The 13,079-nt window shown below is 37.7% G+C and overlaps 1 protein-coding gene across 1 annotated transcript in view; it reads right to left on the reverse strand.

The window, feature by feature from the left end:
- The window catches only part of LOC102487521 (THO complex subunit 2-like), a gene marked incomplete at its 3' end in the record, with an annotated part of 40,136 nt that extends 27,343 nt beyond the window's left edge, over positions 1-12,793 (reverse strand). The window contains exons 1-2 of the mRNA XM_027766443.1: positions 12,667-12,793; positions 1,414-1,472 (exon numbers count right to left, since the gene is read on the reverse strand). The remainder of the gene's footprint in view (positions 1-1,413; positions 1,473-12,666) is intronic.
- Positions 12,794-13,079: the final 286 nt, after the last annotated feature.

Consider the following 13,079-nt stretch of genomic DNA (forward strand, 5'->3'; position numbering starts at 1 on the left):
GAAAGTGAGAAATCACCCCCCAGGGGGGATGGTCACGCCGCAATCCCTTCTCCTCCATTCTCCTCTCGGGATCTTGGGCACGCACGCACACGCGCCCGGCATGAGTTTTAAGCCACCAGGTCCGGGACGCGAACCGCGGTCGACTATGTGGGAGTCCAGCAACATAGCCATTACGCTAACTGCTGGTTCCCAAAAAATTATGATTCTTACCAACAAGAGATACACATATGTATAGTGATTAAGTGTAAATACAAAAACTATTAAGGGGCGAGCAGGTATTGTGGTGGTTAAGGTGCTAGACTCCCACATGGTTTGAGTCCCAGACCTGGTGGCTTCATTTTTAACTTTCTCTCTCTCTCTTTTTCTGTATACTCTCGCAGGTGAGCACATGTACCCTATAAAAAACAATTTAAAAATAATAGTAATAAATGAAATTAAATAAATAATTCTCTTTAAAAATTAATTAAAGTACTTTAACCTATTAGGCACAATTGCTTTTTCTTTTAGCCCCTTCTTTGCCAAATCCATATGCTTAATTTTAAATTAATAAATGTTAAAGAGTAAAAATCTTTTAAAACTAAATATCTGAAAATGTGCATCCCATTTAATTATAAAACGTTTTACTTATTAAATCATACCATAGTTGTGACATGCAGTAAACAACTCCTTTGCTTTTAATGTTTTCCATGACAACAGTATTTTTTTTAATTTATTTATGACAACTGCATTTAACAAGATCCCCAGATACCACCTGAACATAACTAGCTTTAGTAAAAACACTGAACCTGTTTCTGAAGACTTTCTAGTGCAAAGATCAGGACAGCTTTTATTTCTGAGTTAGCTTTTCTCTGACATTTATGATTGATAATGACTGCTGAAATTTAGTTAAATATACTAAGTCCCAATTACAAAAGCCAAGGGAACCAGCAGTTAGCGTAATGGCTATGTCGCTGGACTCCCATGTAGTCGACCGCGGTTCGCGTCCCGGACCCGGTGGCTTAAAACTCACGCCGGGCGCGTTTGCGTGCGTGCCCAAGATCCCAAGAGGAGAATGGAGGAGAAGGGATTGCGGCGTGACCATTCCCCCTGGGGGGTGATTTCTCGCTTTCTGTCTCTCTGTCTCTCTCTGTCTGTCTGGCGAGCGCATGCGCCCTATAGTGAAAATCTCTCTAAAAAAAAAAAAAGCCAAGCAATATCATATGACTATAACGCAGGTCAAATAACAACATCAGTATACAGAGATGTATAGTCTTACTATAATTTTAATCCTGACTGTAATGTGTTCATATAAAAGTATTTTATAATGTGAACTATCTTATAACTCATTTATTATGTAACAATGAATGGAAAGCAAGATAGTTATTAATTTAATCAAGTCAAAAATTATAGTTATGATGCTTTTAGAAATCTTACCTCTGTAAGTTGAACTATCATGGCTTTTATTTTCACTGAGAATCCGGCATAAATGCAAACTAGAATAAAGCAAAAATAAACTGTATCAATTTACAATCCTAACACCAGATGACACATAGCAACTAAAAAAAATTATGGAAATAGATAAGTTTAAATGCATTAGTTTATGATGACAACACAAACCTAAACACTCTGGTCAGAACCAATGGGTGCCAGTAAATCAATCCACTATTCTGAAACCGGGCAAATAATTTTTTTTAAATCAAGTTCCAGGGCCAGCTGGTGGTGTGGTGGTTAAGAAGACTGGATCTTACATGGGCAACTATGCAAGTCCTGGACCTGGCAGCTTGAAAAGCACACTGGGCACGCACATACGCATACACACTGAGAGGAGAATGTAGAAGGAATTGTAGTGTGGCCATCTACAGGGGGAAGGGACTTTCTCACTTTCTCGTTCTCGCTCTCACTTTCTGTCTCTGATGAGCACACATGCCACACAGCAAACTAAAAATAAAAGAAAATCAAGCTCTGTGGCACTTGGGATAATGCATTATTCAAGAGAAGCCAGATCCCAAGTGATGGCCTAGTTCAAATCTCCAGCCCTGTCAGCCCCAAACACTTCAGATACATGCATGAGTGTCCAAGATCCAACAGCCTAAAGGGCTGAAGGAAGGATATGTCAACATGACCACACCCTGCCTCCTCTACCTCTCTACCTCTGTGTGTGTGTGTGTGTGTGTATGCAGGCACGCGCGTGTGCATGCACATGCACCCACTAGCTCTACCATAAATAAAACTAAAAAACAAGCATTTATTCTGCCTTTCATTCACAAACTATACCACTGGGTAGTTCAATAGTAGGTAAGAAATGACTATGTATTGAATTATTTCAGCTAATAAAGGAGTGATAGACTAAGAACATCATCATTTTAAGATCTCTAATAGATTACACAATTTAGGCATCTATCAATGGTTGTTCACATCACCAAAAGAGACTATCAAACATCATGTGCCTCCTGATACAGATGAAAGAACACACCACTCACCCATGAAAATGTCTTTAAAACAAGGGGTGGCAGGACCAGTGGGTTGCGTAGTGGTTAAGGCACTAGACACTCCCATATGGCCAACCACAGTTTGAGTCCTTTACCACCACCGGACCTGGTGGTTTGCTTGCTTGCTCTCTCGCCTTCTCTCTCTCTCTCTGTGTATCTCTCTAGTCAAATTAAAAATGAATGAATAAGTAAAGTTAAATAAATAATTTAAAAATGAATGAATAAATAAAAATAAAATAAACACATCTTTTTTTAGAGAGAGAGAGGTTTTTGCTATAGGGCATGTGTGCTAGCCAGAAAGACAGAGATGGAGAGACAGAAAGCAAGAAATCACCCTCCCCGGGGAATAGCTGCACCGCAATCCCTTCTCCTTCACTCTCCTCTCGGGATTTTGGGCATGCATGCACATGAGCCCGGAGTGAGTTTAAGCCGCTGGGTTCAGGACTCAAACCAGTCATGCCACATTTTTGCACAGAAAAATACCTCGTGACTTTCCCAACGACCTAATAGATCCAAGTGCCAGAAATAGAGAAGACAGGTGAACATAGTGATACCAAGGAGATGCAATCACCAAAATTCAGACTGTGAGAAACTAATGAACAATGATCCCACCTCTTCAACAAATAAACCACAGGGAAAAATAAAATAAGGTGAGGAATACTGAGGTTAAAGGAAGCTTAAGAGGGGCCAGCAGGGAGCGTGGTGGTTAAAACCCTGGACTCACACATGGCCAAATACATTTAAAGTCCTGGACCCAGCAACTTGAAAATCACACCAGGAGCATGTATGTGCATGCCCAAAATCCTGAGAGGAGAATGGAGAACAGACTACCGCATGGCCATCTCCCTTGGGGTTAATTTCTCACTTTCCTTCTCTCTGTCTCTCTCTAGACTTGAGCACATGCACCCCATAGGAAAAAAACTAAAAAGAAAAAAAAAAGAAGCTTAAGAGATATGTCAATCACAATGTCTGGGGCCTTACTTGGCTTCTGCCTGAGACAATTATTTTTAAGAATTAATATTCATAAGATAATAGGATTATTTTTAAAAGGGTCTTTATCTTTGATAAATGTATATAAAAATATTTACAGAGAGGCCAGCCCCATTGCCTATTTAGTTCAGGGAGCCAAATCCCACATGACAAACATTATTTTAAATCTCAGCCCAGGCAACTTGAAAAACAAGCCAGGTGCATCTGCAAGCATGTCCCAAATCCTGACAGGATAGAGAAGTGAAGAAGAAATTGTGACATGCCCACATCCCATAGAGGGGTGTTATCTCTCTCTCTCCCTCTCTCACTCTGGTGAGTGTACATACCCTCTGGAAATTTTAAAAAATTTACAGATATAATGCTATTTGCTTCAAAACAATACAAAGGAATAGGAAAATGGCTGGAGTTTAGGTAAAAGAAGACTGGCCAGGAGTTGGTAATTGTGAAGCTGGTTGAAGATTTCACCCATCAAGTAGCTTTTATAACTATTCTAATGTCTCATCTGCTGAAGATTTTTCCAATAATAAAACTTAAAAACAAAACAAAAATAAAGATCATTAGGGACCAGCAGATGGCATAATCATTACATCACTGAACTCCCAGGAAGTCAACCTCAGCTCGAGGCCCAGACTCAGCAGCTTAAACTCATGCCAGGTATGTGTGTGTGCAAGCCCAAAATCCTGACAGGAGAATGGAGGAAAAGAGATTTTGGCGTGGCCATCCTCCCGGGGGTGGGGGGTGGGGGGTGGGTGTGATTTATCACTTTCTGTCTCTGTCTCTCTCTCCACCAAGCACATGCAACCTATAGCAAAAAAAAAAAAAAAAAAACTCTTAAAAAAAGATCAATGAATAAAATTTGTATTAATCTTACTTCATTAGATTAGTTTAAGTACAGCAATGAAGGAAATGTATGTATGCAGGATACAGTAAAAAGAAATATGCTTCACTGGCATTCCAGGAAGAAAGGCGAGGTTAGGGCAAAAGCAATATGTAAAGAATAACAGCCAAGAATTAGTTGTCCGGAATTGTTCTGAAACAAAATCCACATCTGGGCACATTATCATTAAACTACAAAAAACCAAATAAAAAATTGTTCAAATACCTCAGGGAGAAAACATTTGACAAAATTCAACATTCATTCACTCCTTTAATTTTAAAGATAGTTTTTAGAAAAACTAATAAAAAGAAACTTCTTTGATTCAATAAAAATACCTCAGGGAGAAAACATTTGACAAAATTCAACATTCATTCACTCCTTTAATTTTAAAGATAGTTTTTAGAAAAACTAATAAAAAGAAACTTCTTTGATTCAATAAAGTAGCAGATCTGAGCTCATGCTTCAAACCCCTTACCACTGAGACTTTCTGGAGATCTGCAAGGTTAAAATTATATCCATAATAACACCAAAACACTTTTTTCCTTTCTTGTTGTATGAACATTTATAATAGTCCCAAAGCAATGGGGATAAGACTGCTGATGCCTTAGCATGTGTCAAAGTAGCAGCACCAAACTATCTCACTGACTTTTTCATGACCAAGAACTCAAAGCAAAGACGTCAGAATCACTTAAGATGCCACCAAACTTGCATTGTATTCATGACCATGCGCAAAAGTCAGCTTACTTAAGAATGTCCTTGATGGGAATGAAATCAGCAAGATGGCTGAATAGGAAGCCCCAAACTTCCTCTCACTAAAACAACAATTCAACAACACACAAAGCTACACCCTTTATGAGAAATCCAGAAACCACTTGAGGTATACCCGTACCCAAGGTAGGCACAAAACCAGCCACACTGAAGCCAGGAGTAAAACTCATGGAACACGTTCACCATAGTTCCTCTCCCATATCGTCAGTAAAAATCTTCAGCACCTGTATTCTCCCTAGAAAGGGAGAGAAGACTGGACCAACATTCTGATTTTCAGATGTCCAACATTCTGATTGTGGGAATGAGGTGGCTGATGAAGGGAATGGTTTCTGTCTTGTCTGTGTTGGCTGCAACACAGATGAGATCTGGCATACTCTAGATGCCTGGGAGCTACTGAGAACAGAAAAAAGCAGGGTGGCATGCTGCTGCTCCAAAGGACCCATGCTACATCAGACAAAGGACAATGCAGCTCAGCAGCCTTTTCCTCAGGAAAGAAAGAGTGAATCAAGCATACAACATTCCAACTTTGGGGGAACTGCTTGAAGGATTGAAATTGTCTCTACAACTGCCATGATTTTATATTCAGAAAACCCTAAAGACTCCACCATAAAACTTAGAAATAAACCAATAAATTCACAGGATATAAATCAACATACATAAATGGGTATCATTTCTATGCACTAACAACAAACTTGTCTCCAGTCCCCCCAAAATATCCAAAAACTCCACTTACGACAGTTACAAAATACTTAGGAATAAATTTAACCGAAAAATGAAAGATCTGTACAATAAAAACAAATATTTTTCTATATATACAGTTATATTTAATGATACTTTTTTCTTCAATTTTCCAAGATTCACTGGAGGCAGTGTTATTGATATTGCTTATGCTTACAAATTTTTCTCAAAGTCACATCAGAAATGATGCTTGCTAAGTTGAATGTACACAAAGTTGTCATATCTTATTCAAGCTAATCAACATCAAACACATGTGGACACTTTAAGGTGAGTTCAGTACAGAATGCATAAACTATGTCCCCAGGAAATTTGAAATGAAGCAGGTGTTGGCTGGGAGGTTATTTTTTTTCCCCTTACTCTATGAACTGTGTTAATTCTATCTTCAGTAGGCCTAATTCTTGAATAAACCAGATGACTAATCACTAAATTAAATTTAAAAAAGAAATTGAAGAGTCAAATAATTGGAATGAGTCCAATTAGAATTAACACTGTTTAAATGTCATACTTGCCAAAGAAATCTAAATTCAATCCCTATCAATATTCCAATGACATTTTTCACAAAAATAGGAAACAAATCCTAAAGATTCTATGAGACCAAAAAAATAAAAACAAAAAAACTTAAATAGCCAGGGCAATTTTTTAACAAAAAGAGCAAAGCTAGCTAGAAGTATCGCACTATCAGATTTCAAACTATACTACACCAAGCTACAATAATTAAAATAGCATATACTGGCATGATAGACACATTAATCAACAAAACAGAACTGAGAGCTCAGAAATGAACCTACATATGTATAGTCAACTGATTTTCAGCCAAGGGTACCAAGAACACATAATACAAAATGCACAGTCTCTTCAATAATTAAAGGTGTTGAGAAAACTCAGTAGCAATATGCAGAACAATGAAACTGGACCCTTATTATCTCACACCATATACAAAAATCAACTCAAAATGAGTTAAGAACATAAATACAAGACCTGAAACTATAAAACTCCTAGAATAAAACATAGAGGGAAAGCTACTCGCCAGTCTAGGTAATTTTTTTTTTACTTTGACCCCAAAAGCTCATGGAACAAAAGCAAAAATAGATAAATGGGATTACATCAAACTAAAAGGCTTCTGCGCAATGGGAAAAAAAAATTAACAGCAAGAAACAGATCATCTGCAGCCTGAAAACCTATAGATTGACAATGTGAGATCCAGCTCCCTTAACCACTAGGCCATGGGGCCAGCCCAGAAAATTTGATCATTTTTAACTTCCTTCTTATGGTGAATACATTTGCTTCCTCCATTTTCAACAGTTTCATTTCCTATTTACTAATCCTTTTTTTAGATTTCCATTTCTTTTATACATTCAATCACATAAGTCATTTAGCCTGCAAAGTGAATATTCCAACATGTATACATTTCTCACCAGTCCAGCTGAGAATACTATACATGTTATCTTCAACAGGTAACAACCCATTTTTGTGTCCCAGGTTGTTTTAACAATCTTAATACAACATATGTCTTCTGTGATAAGCCTTCCAATACTTGGGAGAACAAGTTGTGTTACTGTTTTAAACTCTGACCTAATCTAACGGTACTATCTTCATTACCCAACTTCAAGAAATAATTGAAATATTATTCTTTATTGGCAGTCACCAGGCCAAAAACATATTCAATAGAATGCAGGTGATAATACCATCATAAACTAGCATCTCAAAGATTTGCTCAAATCATACATGGAATCACTGATAGGTTACTGTGATAAGTAATGTATTATACTTACATAACAGATCCTTCCATTTCCCCACTATGAGAGGTATTTTTTAGTTAAAGGAAGAAACTAAGAATGATCTCTAAGCATTTTCAGTGAGAGGAAGACAAAAGCACAGTCACTAAGCATTTTCCCCCAGTAAGTAGATTTATCTTTGCTATTCTTCCTAAGTAACCCACTGATAAAAGTCTATTAAGAATCCTTAAAGAACCAACTCTGTTTCCAAAAGTCGCATTTGTCTTACTAAACGTGTTAAACAGTTTCATACCCTAACTTAAATTTGTGTTGTTGAGGGGGCAAAGAGGGGAAGACAAACAGAACTACTTCATACAGTTGCCCATTTTAATAAGACTTTAAAAACATTCAAATTTTCTGTGCCAACCCCATAGCCTAGCAGTTAAAGGAGTCAGATCCAACATTGCCAATCGCAATACAAATCCCAGCCATAAATAGTGAAAAACACACCAGGCCCATGAACGTGACTGCCCAAAATCCAGCCAGAATTGAGAAAAGGAAAAGACTGTGGCATGACCACACCCTACTGGGGGGGGTCTTCTTCCTTTCCCCCTCTCTCTCTAATGAGCACACATATCCTCTGGCATTTAAAAAAAAATATTCTGCCTCAGTCCAAAATCAAATTATTTTTTTAGCTCCTTAATAAGCTCTATATAGGGAAGGCCCTGTAGTACGATGTTTAAGTACTATGCACTGGGAACTGGATCCCATACAGCCAACTGTGACTCAAAGCCCTACCCTAGCAGCTTAAAAAACACTGCAGGCTTATGCGCATGCATGCCCAAAATCTTGACAAGAAGGAAAAATAGAGAAAAAAGTATTGCAGCATGACCACATCCTATTAGGGATGCTTGCTTTCTCTGTCTCTTTCCTCAATCTCTCTGACAAGCACACAAATTCTCTCTCTCTCTCTCTCTCTCTCTCTCTCTCTCTCGCAAGCATGCAAACCCTCTGGCAATATATATTAAAAAAAAAAAAACTCTGAACATTTGAGTTTATAATTTTTTCCACTTTTAAAACCATTCAGTTCTATAATGAAGATGCTGTCTTAGGCCCTGGAGAACAAGGACAGAAAATCTGCTTTCTGTCAAAGATTGGTGAGAAACTCAATTAACTGTCTTAAGATTGTCCAAGAACTTAAGAAGCATTTGTGAATACTTCTTAAATGCAAAATTAGCTTTCCACCTTACTTGTTCCCATTTTCCAGGAAAAAGGAAACACAGCACAAGCCTACTTGATTATGCTCACATCTCAAACCTGCCCTCACACATAAAAAACGGATGTTCAGCAAGAGCGTCATTTAATTCTTTAAAAACCAAGACAACCCAAAAAAAAATTAAGCTAAGTGCTCCTTCTACTATCAGTGTTAGAACAAAAACTTAGCCTACAAAAAGGAATACTGGGACAAAATAGTTCTATCTTATACATTTATGACGAAAAGAAACAGGAAATGTTTAAAAAGACCACCTAACAAAGTTCCTGCCCTTACAGCAGGAAAAAGCATAAATATATTAATAGCACTCACTCTACCTTATATTTAAGCATTATATACTTTTTTCTGCCAAAGAAGCAGTAGACCAGATAATCTCCTGATACTGCTTCAACATTTTCTGAAAAATACATTTCTCTTCTCCAAAAAAAAAAGTACTTAACTCATGAATACAGGTTGAAATGAGAAATTAAATGAAAACTAAGACACCTAGAAAAGGTTTCAGATATTTTTATCTGAATTTAGAGCAAATTTGGGGGGTTAAAAAAAAAAACTCAATCGCCGTTTTCAGAATTATGATATAGCCCTCTTCCTACTTCATCCAAGAAATTCAGGCAAGAAGACATTTAATGAACATCTAAATGTACTTAGATAAGTTCTGGAATATCTAAAATCATTTAGTAGCAGAGGAATAGCAGCCCAAACAGTTGGCAACTAAATTTTAAAACTTTATTATAACTACCAATAATTAATAAGACCTAAATATTTTTTTAAAAGTTCTTCAGACAGGTAAAATATACTCAACAAACTATGACTTCAAAATGGACCAAATGTAAGTCAAATACCCCTCCTCTGAAACACTTGAGACCAGAAGCATTTGGGATTTCAGACTTTTTTAGATTTGATGAGTATCTGCAAATGTATCATAAGCTATCTTGGGAATGAGACCCAAGTCTAAACACAAAATCCCCTTGTGTTTCATATATACCTTATACACATAAGCCTGAAGGTAATTTTATACAATAATGTTATTATACAGTTTGGTGCTTTTTTTTTTATTTTGCTATAGGGAATGTACACTCATTAGAGACAGAGAGGAGGGTGAGAAGTCCCCCCACCCACACCACAGGTGGGATGGTCATGTATGTCACAATCCATTCTCCTCCATCCTCTCAGAATTTTGGTCATGCACACACACATGCCAACATGTTTTTCAAGCTACTAAGCCCAGGACTCAAACCGTGCCAGTGGCCATGTAGGATCACGCCACCTTAACCACCATGCCACTGGCTGATCCTATTAGTGTTTTGGGTTTGGTCCTGAGTTTTGGTTTTGGTTTTTTGGTTGTTTTTCATTTTTTTGCTATAGAGCCCATGCACTCACCAGATAGAGAAAGAGAAGTAAGAGAAGGTAAGTAGTTACCTCCCAGAGGGATGGCCACACAGCAATCCCTTCTGCATTCTCCTCTCAGGAGTTTGGGCACATTAGCACATGGGCTCACACGTTTTTCAAGCCACCTGTCCAAAAGGGCCTGGAATCCAACCACAAAGGCAGACAAATGGGATCCAGCACCTTAGCCACCAGGCCACCTGCTGGCCCTTATACAGTGTTTTGACAGGGACTAGTCACATGAGGTCAGGTGTAGGATTTTCCACCCGTACTGTCATGTCAGACCTCAAAAAAGTTAAAGGTTTGGGAGCATTCTGAATTTTCAGATTAGGGATGCTCAGTTGGTACTGATATGAGGCTAGTATTTTCAGATTAACAACGTGGACTAAAAATCCTCCATTAAAGGTGCCTGTAATGAAGAAACGCTAAATTCGTAGTGTTAATGATTTCTACTAAAACCAGAAATCTCCACTGGACCCACCAGTACCTGAAAGTTTATTAGGTTAATCAAGGCAAGCTTTATACCAACATGAAATCATCATGAAACTAAAATTCTAATTTCAAAATTAAATAGATTAAATCATATCTTGCATGCATTGCAGAACTTGAGCCCTCATTTAGATGTGAAACTTGTAAAAGTCTAAGTGTCATTATAAAGGATATTTAATAACTATATTCTAGTAGCCCTTGGCCCTTCTGATACCCCTTAGAGCCAAGATCATTAAAAGATATCTCTGAAATTTTAACAGGGTAGCTAGATATGTGATGGGCCATTTAGTACAGCAAAATACAGTTTTAGTTTTCTCCATAGTTATTGAACAAAATATTCTTCGAAACCAAGACTTTTCAGTGAATAGACAATTGCTTTTCATGGACACAATTAAGAATTTGCCCCCTTTAAAAGCTGTAAATGCCCCATATAGCTCAAATGTTGCTTTAACACTATGACACTGAAGTTGATTATAACTTCTAGACTTAGGTTGGTAAGAAGCAACAGACAAGAAATGAGCTAAGAGCCCCATGAAATGCACCATATACTTTTTAAAAGATATATTTTCATTCCAATTAAAGTAGATCTGCTAATTTATCTCATTAAAAAGGAAAAATCCACCCAAGATATAATTTTAATATTGGTCATACTGTAAAAGTCAAACCTATAAATGGATTCACTAATAATCAGGTGACACACTACCTTTGTTTTTAACATTTCCAGTTGCTATTTTATATTCAAGAGAGTCTGTTTTCTGATAAAGAAAAGGAATTTTTGGTAATATATTTATGACACCATTTGTTCTACCTAATGTAATGAAAATACAAACATCCACCTTTGGCAAGAATAAAGAAAAAAAGTAAAACTCCTAAGTTAGGGTATACGATATCAACAATGTTTTCACAGAGGAAAAGGAAGTCAAATGAAAAGTACTGAATGACAGTTTTAATTAGGTCACACAACTTAAAATTGTCTTCGTATAAAGGGGTCTCAACAAAGTTCATGGAAAAAGCATATTATGAAAAAACTACACTTGGATTTCAGAAATTTTTTGCTCCAAAATAAACTCATGCTCTAATTTCACTTTTCCACGAGTTTTCTGAAGTTCCTTCGTATGACAGAATACAATTATAAAACTAACTATGCTGAGTTGGATCTATAATTCAAACCATATTCCACAAAGCATGCAATAACTACATACTGATAAGTCCTAGTAATATTGAGTTCTTTAAGCAAATCTTCAAATACAGGAACTATTACATGTAGCATGGATCATATAAAGATACCTAAAGTGAACCCCAAATTCCATTTCACTAGGCATTTCAACCTCCTACATAACTTCAGTTTTTCTCCAACCACTGCTGATCAGAAACCTAACAAAATTTCACCTCTGAGCCCTAATAGCACTCATTCTAAAATGACAGTAATAGACCTGTCAAAGACAGCAGCTAGAAGGAAGCTGAACAATCTACAAAGATGACAACCCCTAAATAAATGAATTGGCTTTAGAAGTAAAATGACAATGAACTCATAGGGAAGATATTTCTTACAATTAAAAATGAGTGATTATCAACTAGACTCCTCTCTCATTTAATAAACCAATAAGCACTCAAGGCATATGGGGGGGGAGTGTTGAACCAAAAGAAATATGATACATAGTTCCTATTCTTCAAGGGCCTCTCAATTCATCAGAGAACAAGATGTAAATACACATGAAGGAGTCAGAGACCAATTAATTGCTAACCCTGAGTGGTACAGACGTTAAGAGCAATAGCTGTCCTGAGAAGTTGAAATATCTAAAGGTTGGAATAATATTACTTTTAATAGCTATCACTTGAGCACTTACTATAAGCCAAGTGCTTTACAGGCATTATTTAGTCTTCACAACAATCCTCTGAGTACAGTACTTATTATTCCCAATTTACTCAAGGGGAAACAGTCAAAGTGGTTAAGGAACTTACCCAAGGTCACTCAGCTAGTTAAGTGGCTAAATCGGCCGCTGATTCAGGCAATCCAACTCTAGAGCTCACACTGTTAAGACTTCATAAAGCAGTGCGGGGGAGGAGAGTAGTAGGCCATATAGGCTGGCAGCAGTACAAGTGCAAGATCGGGCAACGCGTTCCCCGCATTGAGTTCCAAGTAACAAAGTTCCAAAGATTCATATCCCTCGCACTAGCAACCGTAAACTGCCCACTGGGGACGGTGGGGGGGACGGTTAAGAAGGGGTGACAGTTAAGAAGGGGGGACGGTTAAGACCAGGGGTGGTTAAGGAGCGGCGGTTAAGAATGAGAGGCGGTTAAGAATGGGGGGCGGTTAAGATTGGGGGGCGGGTAAGCATGGGGGGCGGGTGAGGAGGGGGGGGGGGGGGCAACAA

This window comes from Tupaia chinensis, unplaced genomic scaffold, assembly GCF_000334495.1.
Source record: "Tupaia chinensis unplaced genomic scaffold, TupChi_1.0 Scaffold143572_1, whole genome shotgun sequence".
Lineage (NCBI taxonomy): Eukaryota > Metazoa > Chordata > Mammalia > Scandentia > Tupaiidae > Tupaia > Tupaia belangeri.